The following is an 11017-nucleotide window of genomic DNA, read 5'->3' as shown; positions in this document are numbered from 1 at the left end:
CACCGTGTCCTTTTTCAGATGAAAAAAAAATAATTTTGAAGTCCCTGATGGCTTCAGTTATTATTTTCACGATCTCCGAAAAGAGGAGCATCAATTGGATCGTTTGCATAGCAGAGTGGGAAGGGGTTATGGTGTGGGGTGCCATATCCTATTATAGTACCTGAGAACTGAATTTTTGTACAGCACAATGAACGCTAATTGCTATATTGGAGTGCTACAAGAATCGTTTCCTCACTTTCAGAAAATTTTTGGACAGTGGGCATTCCAGCATGATAATGCCCCAATTCATACTACCCGGGTGGTAAAGTGTGGCTACGCGATTAAAATGTTAATGAGCTCGATTGACCCCCTCACTCGCCGGACCTTAACATCATTAAAAATGTTTGCGCATGGCTAGCTTCTGGAAAGCAGTTTACTACCAAAGAGGAACTTATTGAAGGCATAAAAGTGGCTTCCATTTCCAGTCGACCATTTCGCTAGATTACATAAAATCATTGCATGATTCTATTCCCAATCGAATTTACGAAACAATCTGTAAAAATGGATGCTCTACGTATTATTGAAAAGGTTTTAAAATGTACAAATTTTCATAAAATGTAAATAAAATTACAAATTTTTATAGCAAACTATCCATAAACTGTTTTTTTGTGACGCAAAATTTGATTTGTTTTATTTGGTTTCCAAATTGTTTATAAAAACAAAACCAGTGTATATGTATGTAATTTGAACCAATTTTAGAACCTTATGAACAAATTGTGTTAGGGGATCCTATTCATGTGGCAGGGAGTGTATGTTCACGATTAATCGAACCAGCCTATACACAATCCGAGGATAAACCAGTAGTAATAGCGAGAAATAAACCGAATGAGAAGCCATTAGATCCCGAAGAAGTTCCTATCCAACAATCTTTGATATTGCTGTTAATGATATTTTGCTGTAATTGAATATTTTATTAATTTTATTAAATAATTGAATTTATTGAACCCCCAAAAAGTGTAAATAATTCGCGTTATCACTTAAGGTTCGTGGATCCGTAAGTAGATCCGTAATATATCTACCGAATATAATCAAAATCGAAAGATCCATGTTTAATTTGTTTGTGGTATCTTATGAAATTATTGATGTACATATTGTTACGAAATTGTACTTGAATTCAAATATAACGATTTTAACGGCTGATTTAAAGTTGCATAATGTTTTCAAATAGCAGTGCCCAAACTTTAACATATCTGTGGGCATTATTAACATTGAATAAAAGCTTTCAGTTGACCATTGATCGTAAGTTGGCAACGCTGTTTGCTGCGACCGTATAATCGAATTCGAATATTCAGTTCAACAACATTGTAGAAAGTACACCACAGATGGCGTATGTATTAGTAAGATCTAGAATATTCGAGCTTTGACAGTTAAAGAGCAATCTAGAGTGCAGATGGCAGTGTTATAAATAGTGGCAGAGGTTGCAGTCGTTAGTGAGTTTATCAGAGACGCTTTTCGAATAAACATCAACTGAGTGCTGTGTTTTTCAAGTGAATTCGTATACATTATAAAGTGTCTGTATTTCTGCGAATTTATAAACGTGTATAATGTACATTTTAAATAAATAAAGAGTTGTTACAATTTTTAAACTACTAAACGGCTTTTATTTGCAATCAAAAGTATCCGGTTTATTTAAAGGAAAGAAACCAACGTTTTGAAAAGGTTAAAACGTAACAATATGTACTTACATTGGTTTTTATTTAACATGTTTAAAAGTCATTTAGTTGTCCCAATGTATATTTAAACAAAAATATTAAATACTGGAGAGAATCAATACTCCTTTTATCTCTACTCTTCCCAACTAATGGACTAGTTCTATTCACTAACACTTTATAATTTAGAAATGAATTGATTAACATTTCAAAACAATTTAACATACATATCGCACACCCAGTTCAAAAGTGACACAACTCAAAGTTAATTTGTCGGGTTATATAAACCGGAAAAATTAATTTTACGCATAAACTCTGCACAATCAGCGTTACCATATGTCAAGTTTTCCCTTTTTTTGCAAGGTTTTTGAGATGCAAAAAGTTTTATTTTTTTAAAAAAACAGTTTTTTGGAAAATTGTAAATTTATGATATCAATAAGTTGAACCGTTTATTTCAAAATGATGTTCCCAAATTCATTTACTAAATATGTTAATTCATTTATTTAGGAGCTGAAATTATCTCAGTCTAATTATATGTACGAATTGGGTTTTATAATTTTAGTATGTATGTAGTTAAAAAAAGTTTTTTTTGTTGAAAAAAAGTTTTTTTTTTAGAAATAAAAAGTTTTCTTCAAAAAATTTATGGCAACACTGTGCACAATACACTTGTTTATCTATACAAAAGATATCAGTGTATTCTGTTGTTGTTAACTGTGGCTAAAAAAACACTAATGTCTTTCATTATGTTTCAATTGAAACATATTTATTTTCGATTTCTGAAAAATTTAAATTTGGAGTGGTGTCACTTTTGAACTGGGTGTGCGATATGTAAGTGTTACAAAAATTTAACTTTTTAGTATCAATGTGAAAAAATTCCTTTAATGATTTCACTATAAAGTTTTTAATTGCATCAAAAACTATACTGTCTTCTTCAGTTTTTATTTGCTATTTTAAGTGAAAGAAAAACATTTATCTCTTACTTACCATGGTCTAAAGGTTAATAAATTTTCTTAAAATTTTTTCGATTTTGCTTTTCTTATACTTGTTTGTGGACATATTGTAGTGCAGGAACTGAGAAACTGGTTGAAAAAGTAAAATAAAAAAAAATTGCTTTCACTCACCATCAATGAAAGCTGTTGTCAGTTTATCTTTTTTTATATTTTTTCCCTCACACGAAGAAAATTTAAATGATGCCTGTAAAATACATATGAGCAAAAATTACAGATGAAGTGTTCTGTATCAGGTGATGATATTGGAATACAAATCAGGGATGGAAAATTAAGATTTTCAAATTGTGTAATTTCAAAAATATATTTATTTATTCGTTGCAGCTCGACTACCGTTATGTTTAGTTACCGAAATAACTGCAATTACCGTTACCTCTAAAATACCGTTACCGATATTCCATAAATAAGTTTAAAATAAAAAATAACAGCAACTACGTTACCGAAATCATTTTTCGACAAACAACGGATACTGGCAACAAAGCATACACACGATGTATGAAAAATCTGTATGTAGGTAGTTCTCCAAATATTCGATAATTAAGATTTACATTGTATGTGAGGTGGAACGTCTAGACTCTAGTCGTTCGAATAACTTAAAAACCGAGTAATCGATTTTGTTACATTATCAAGTTATGTTTTCGTTTATCGATTATTTATCGATAAATTTATCGATTATTTATCGCCAGATACAAGGAATCCCTTTGATGTAGAGCAAAATTTTGATAAAATATAGAAAAATTCAGTCACAATTTTCTAAAATTTTTGTTGTTAAGTTATGTGAAATAAACAATAAATATCTACACAGAAAAAAGTTTCAACATAAATATTATGATTCGAATTCATTGATTTCAATTCATAACATTTATAAATAATTTCTTAAATAGTATGATTTTTTTAATATTTTATGTTTTGAAATAAAATCTAGAAGGCTTGAAATGAAATTGAAAATATAATTTCAATTTCATTTTTATTTTTATGTTGTTCAAAAATGTTTGAAATTTTTCATGGAAAATTTTTAGTTTTTTTATGATTTTCAGCTACAAAATGATATAAAAAGCGCGAAAATGATTAAATTGATTTAAGAGGATGAAATGCTTTTATATTTATGAATGTTTTATTATGTTTAATGATAATTTTTAAGTTTCAGATATTCTCCTTTTTATCTTAAAATATTGGCCAATATATGGCTATTATGCAAATATTCTTGCACTAATTCATTATATAATACAATTATAATGCAATTTATTAAAAAAATTAAGTAAAAAAAGCAAAAATTTCCGTCATTTAAAATTTTATAATATTTATGAACATGTTCTTATTTTGAATGAAATAAGTTTGGGAAAAAAGGTCAAGTTCGATTAATAATATTTATTACAAAATTCATTCCAATTATGATTTTTTTTCTGTGTAGTTTATTATACTTTGATTTGTGAATTAAGGCATAAAACAGTAAAATACGTTTATATTTTTTGATTTTTTTTTGTTTTATTTTGGTGGGGTGGTTTCGCCGTTTTTGGTCAGTCTAGGAATGTTAAAAAATATGTATATTATGATGCCAATATATCTAAGTATCCGAAACATAAAAATTAAGAATATGTATTGTGGTTTTAATTTGAGTTCGCCTCAAATAAAAAACACGTTTGTCAGATTGTCAGAAACATGCTCAGAAAATGGTTAACACAACGATGAGAACTTATGTTGAAACATATGGTTGTTAACCATTTATTGATCATTTTCTGACAAATTTATAAGAATATGACAACCGTGTATTAGAGGCCTCAACTTTTGCTTTTATACATTTCTATGTTTACAGATGTCCCCTTTTCAGTCAATCTTTGCAGCCCTAAGTTTGCCGCAAGCCCTCTGAAGTTTTGAGATGCATTTACAAGGGAAAAAATGCATTTTTTTCAGTTTTTGTAAAAATTTTGCCATTAAAAAATTACTTTTGCAATTTAATTTAAAGCATTGAAATGTGTACGTAATTGTCATTCTAACGAGACATAAAAAAAGAAATTGGTCAAAAAATGTTAAAGTTCGCCAGGCCATTAACGTGTCCAAGACAACTAGAACAAGAAATGTGGGTATAAAATTAACATATTTTGATAAATATTAAAATAAAAGCTCACTTTTACTTAAAATATATCCATTAGCCCGGGTCGATTTGTATGGACGATTAAAATGTAAAAAATCGTATAGCAGAGGATTTGATTTTAGACCTATGGTTTCTTGGGGAAAATTTCTTTGAATTTTCCGTAGAATGCTATACGATTTTTCGTGAAAACAATCGACCCTCCCTAATATCCATATTTACTTGTATATGAGTTTTTGTCTTCGTAGGATACCGTTAACCTATTCGCAGGTATGACCAAAAAATAAAATTTTTTTAACGGCAGTTTCAAAACTCCATTTTCAATTTTTTAAAAATTTTGTTAAACAAATTTCAGAATTTTTGATCATCTCATTGGGATTTACTGAGAATAAAATAGGGAATAAAAATGTGAAAAAATGATGAAAATATGTCTTATAGTTTTTCCGTACCTGTGATTTAAATTTTGAAATTTTCGAGAAAAACCAATTATTTGGCTATTTTTTTGGCGAATGAGCTCTATTTCCTTACTGTTATAAACTTTTAGTAAAATCTATTCAGAATATTATAGTCCAGATAAGTTTAAATATAGCCTGAAAGTTTTACTAAAATTGGAAAACCTTAAATCGTGAAGGTGAAATTTCAAATTTTTAATATTTGGAGTTTCTAATTTAAAGATATGTTATTTATTTTGGGCCGATTTTGATGAAACTTAAGAAAAATATAACACAAAGCCTAGAATTTACAAAAACAGCAGAAAAATTATGATTTTAAAAGTTTGGGGTCATTTTAACCATTAAGTGCCATTAAGGGTTACTTTACATTATTGTGCTGTTATATAAATACTAGAGTTTATGTTATATTTTTCTTAAGTTTCATCAAAATCGGCCCAAAAATATACAACATTTCACTATCTTTCCAAGAGAAATTCCAAATATTGAAAAATTTTACCTACGACCTTCACGATTTAAGGTTTAACGTTTTCCAATTTTAGTAAAACTTTCAGGCTATATTTAAATTTATCTGGACTATAATATTGGGAAAAAAGTAAAAAAATATGGCCATTTTTTCATGTTCCAACTTTGGATGCGTGTAACTTTTTATAGCGATGAGATAACTGTTAGCATGTTATTTTTATTGTATTCGAAATTTTATTGCAAATATAGATGAATTTAAAAAAAATTTCGAACCTCCGTAGCACCGCCATACATATATATTTTGTAGATCTCCTTAAGGACTATTTATATTTTAAATTTCAGTTCATTCGGATCATACTTGGATTTTTGGAGATATTTTTAAAAAATATGGCGTGTAATTTTGCTAATTAAGCGTAAACGGCTTTATTTTAAACTTTTATGTCTTTGGTGACCCCCACTGAAATTTTACGTCAAAAATTTTCGTAGAATATTTTGGTCCTTAAATGTCCTTTTTGAAAGGACTATTTCCGATTTTCTCGAAAAAGGGGTCATAGGGAGTTAAGATCTTTCACAAAAATGATCCTCATAAAATTTCACAATATAACTCTGACAATAAGAATTCTCTCAGATATTAACTTACAACAGTTTTTTCAGTTAGTATAATGCTCCCTTCGATCAAAAAATTAAAACTTTGACCCACTGTAAAAAAAATTCAGACCAGCTGCACTATAAGTTTATTCTACAAAAATGATCTACTCAACATGCCCTTTCAGAATTATAGGGCCGCTAGTCTGTTCCAAAAATGCTGTTGGTCAGTGTTATCGACCGATCATCATAAAATTAGGTGACATGATTTCCGAATATATACAACTTATTTGGAGCGAAACTTGTGTAGATACCTATATACACACAGCCTCAAAAGTCAGTAAACACCAGCGAATTTTTTGATTTTTTTAAGATCATGAAAATCATTATAGTCCGACTTGAATATTTGTTTTCACAACAGAATCTATTATTCAACCCATTCTCAAACAAACCGAAACTTTTAAATTTTAATCGATAGATAAATTTTAGGATTTTCATTATCTTAAAGAAAATCATATAATTTTTGGTGTATACTCACTTTTGTGGCTCACTGTAAATTAAACATAGGTCGATAAAGTCGAATTTCGTGAGGACATTTGTACGGGGACGAGATGGAATAATAAACCAATTTAAGCCAAACATCTGCACAAACGCATTGACCCACTATGGCGATGTAGGGCACAAAAAATGTATTGTTTACATTATATGTATCTTCACTTCATCTGAAAATATGTTAACTTCAATAACTATATGTTTGAGAACGGCATCAAAATTTTCAGTTTTTGGGCATTTTTTTCGCCATATTTCAAATAAATAGTTTTTTTATACAGAGGTTACCTAAAAAAAGAGGCATTACTCCTAAAACGCAAAAAATCGAAGTTTGAAAAAAATTGCCAATAACTTAATCTATTTTTTAAATTTGAAAGAGGTCAAATGTGGTCAACATTTTTTAAGGCTTACGAAAAGTCAAAGTTTTGGATAAATTGTACCGTTTGGAGGTTATGTAAGAAAATAAGTTATTTTCAGGTATAGCGACATAAATATGAAGCATCTTTAATTTAATGAAGCATCTTTAATTTAATATATTTATACTTATGTACTTGTCTCTTTATTTTCCATTTTTATTATTACTAACACAATTCGAGAATTTTTAGCTAAACACCGTACATGGTTCATATTCGAAATTAACTAATTATTTTGTATGGGAAGTTCCATGCCCACTAATGCAATTCATAACATTTCCAGTCAAACTATATAAAATGATAAGAAAGCTATTCGGACAAAGTTTGCAGAATTTCGATATTATAATTTTCAAGATACATATATGTATAAAACTAACTGAAATTCGTAAAAAGTTTAAATACTTTTACATTATATGCAGATATTCGAAATAAACGATTTGCATTTTATCCCACACACTAATACAATACAACCTTTTCAGCATAACTTTACTTTGTACAACTATTTTATTTATGAAAAATAAAACATGAACATTTTACGGCATTATAACGACATCTGAAATTGAAACGTCATAACTAGAAGTATCAATAAATACAAAATCAAATTTCTATTTAACATTCCTGAATTCCGTCAACGTCTGAAAGTCTCATGTAATCTTATTACTACTTCTGAGTGAATTAAACCAAAAACATAGGTTTTGAATTTATTATAGAAAAATTATCTAAAATAATGATGGTACCTATCACTGCACCAAGATAAGTACATTAAAATCAGCAGTTCTAAAATGGTACGCCTGTCAAGATAATAGACATATAATATTAGATAATCCATTGACAAGCAATTGTTTCACACTCTAGATTCTAGAACGACGATGATAACCATGAGAACGGAAAAGATGGCAATTCTGAAAAATATTGCGATAATTTAGTCAGTTTAAGGACAATATTGATTCGAAATACTCTTCACTAATGTGAAGAGTTTAAAAGATTCGGCAACCAACCTCTTACTTATTTGTATTAAGTTTAATTATACCCTACACCACCATAGTGGGGAGGGTATTATGCGTTTGTGCAGATGTTTGTAACGCCCAAAAATATTAATCTAACACCCACCTTAAAGTATACCGATCGACTTAGAATCACTTTCTGAGTCGATTAAGCGATGTCCGTCCGTCCGTCTGGTTGGCTGGCTGGCTGTCCATGTAAACCTTGTGCGCAGAGTACAGGTCGCAATTTTGAAGATATTTCGATCAAATTTGGTACATATTATTTTTTCGGCCCAAGGACCAAGCCTATTGAAACTGGCTGAAATCGGTCCACTATTTCACCTAGCCCCCATACGAATGTCCTCCCGAAATTGGACTTTATCGGTCATAAATGTTTAATTTATATATGTATCTCCACAAATTCCGCTCCAAATAAGTTTTATATAAACAAAATTCATGTCACCAAATTTTGTTACGATCGGTCCATAATTAGTCATAGCTCCCATATAGACCCGCTTCCGAAAATCACTTTAACGTGCATAAATCGCTTAAAAATGTATAGGTATACACACAAAATTCAACATAGTTAACTTTAATATAGACATAAATCACACGACCTAATTTCATGGTGATCGGTCCATAATTGGTCATAGCCTCCATATAACCCCACTTCCGAAAATCACTCAAAAATATAAATTATTGAAATTTTAAAAGAAAATTTTTTTTGCTCTTTTACTTAGTGTAGGGTATTATATGGTCGGGCTTGACCGACCATACTTTCTTACTTGTTTTCTTTTGATTTATCATCACGTTTGTTCACACTGTGACCACGCCACACAAAAAATATCCAATCAACCCATAAGGCTCTTTATAATTAAATTTGATTGTGTATGATGAGTATTAATTAAACTTTCATAAAATATTCCATGTAATTATTTAATTATAACTAATTGTGAATTAATTATTCTGGCGAGTATGTGTGTTTTTGTTTTTTGTTTTAATCATTAATTGAATTTTAATTGCACCCATCACTTGTAGTTACATGGCTGTTCTTAATTATTATTTTCTATTAATAAATCTTTACAAGTTTCCATACAATTCTTTGCTATTTAATTGGTTTTTGTACCTTCCATATTTCAATAGAAATTGGTACTTCAATGTCTTTATGTTTTCACTACGTATGCGCATTTAAATATCGCACATAAACTAACATATTTATTAGAAATAATTAAGATGATGAGAAATCAACATATGATTTAAATAGTGAAATAATTGCACAGGTCAACAAATGAAGAAAACAAATGTTGGTTCTAAGATAACGTTAGTGGTTTTGTATTAGGTGTGCATTGGTAGCTCAGAAAATCGCTCTCGAATGGCTCGATCAAGAGGAAGAATCGATTTAAAGTTGGCAACATTTCATTACAATATGGATAATGACTACAGGAATCTCATGGACGTACTGATTGGAGCAATGAACAAACTTCTACGTTTTGAAGTTTCCTAAGAAGTTTGCTGTTCGAACGGTAAAGTTGTTAACCCACCAATTATTGAGCCGCCTGAACCACTTCTAAGTAAGATTTCCGGCGCCACTCTGATTTCCAAGCACTTCCTTCAAAATATCCGAAAGTACAACTCATGCTAACAACTGACGGTGCAACTAATATTGTAAACAACGTCAGCTTCATGGCCCACTTTAAAGTTCAAGGCCAAATGTACCACAGAATTGGATCATTGCTCCCGCTTTCCAATGATGATGCCAAGTTCTTTCAAATTTATTTTACTGTAAATGAAGCTACAGAAGCCGAATGCTATTGACAAAAAATTATGTGGTCAACAAGCTCAATGAGCAAATTCAATTGTAACTGCCTGGCGAAACAATGAAATACATATCGATTAACGCAGTAAGAAGTAATGAAAGAAGAACAAGCCGACAATTATACTACTGAATTTTTGAATTCATTGGAACCAGCCGGAATGCCACCACATGTATTAAAATACACTTTCTGTGTAAATTCAAATATTTTTTTAATAACAAACAGGGTTTACAATTGCTACTATATTAGCCGTCAATTGCAGTAAATATACATTTTTATCAATCTGCATACTAAAAATATAGTTACTATTATAATTTTGTATAACTTTGCTAATATAAATTGCTGTTACTATTCATATATTACTATACAAATTGCAAAGTTAGTTTGCAATTTCTAGTAGCAGATACAACCAGTTATCAACTCGTTATTGTAGCACAACAACCAAAATATATGTTCGTGCTATAGCAGCATACACACTTTTTTGCCGAACTAATATTGCGCGTCAGCATTCGTGTTTGTTTTGTTGTGCTATCAATTTTCTCTGGCAGCAATTTACATTTCTATGGTTGCTCTGCTATGGTTGCATTGATATTTCTTGTTTTTTGGCTATTTGGATGCTGCTAGTTATTTTATTGTCAAGTATGTAATACGAAATAACGATTATTCATTAGTGTAAATATTTTTGAATCTAACTGAGATATTGACTTGCATTTTTTTTGTAAGAACAAAAATTAAAATATCTAAACAAGAAAAAAAAAATGTTCGGAATAAATGTGGATCAAATTGTTCCTAATATGTATTTGCAATCCTATTAAAATTTTGATACAAATTTTAGTTTTAGAAACTCAATAAATATGTAATCTGTAATAAAATCTTTATTTATTAGCAAAACTCAATGAAATTTTCAACGTTTTTTAAATTTGTCATTCCAAATTACAAAGTGTAAAAAAACTTTTCAAAAGGTTAAAAGGAATC

This window comes from Calliphora vicina, chromosome 4, assembly GCF_958450345.1.
Source record: "Calliphora vicina chromosome 4, idCalVici1.1, whole genome shotgun sequence".
Taxonomy (NCBI): domain Eukaryota; kingdom Metazoa; phylum Arthropoda; class Insecta; order Diptera; family Calliphoridae; genus Calliphora; species Calliphora vicina.
Note: the sequence above shows the minus strand (reverse complement) of the source record.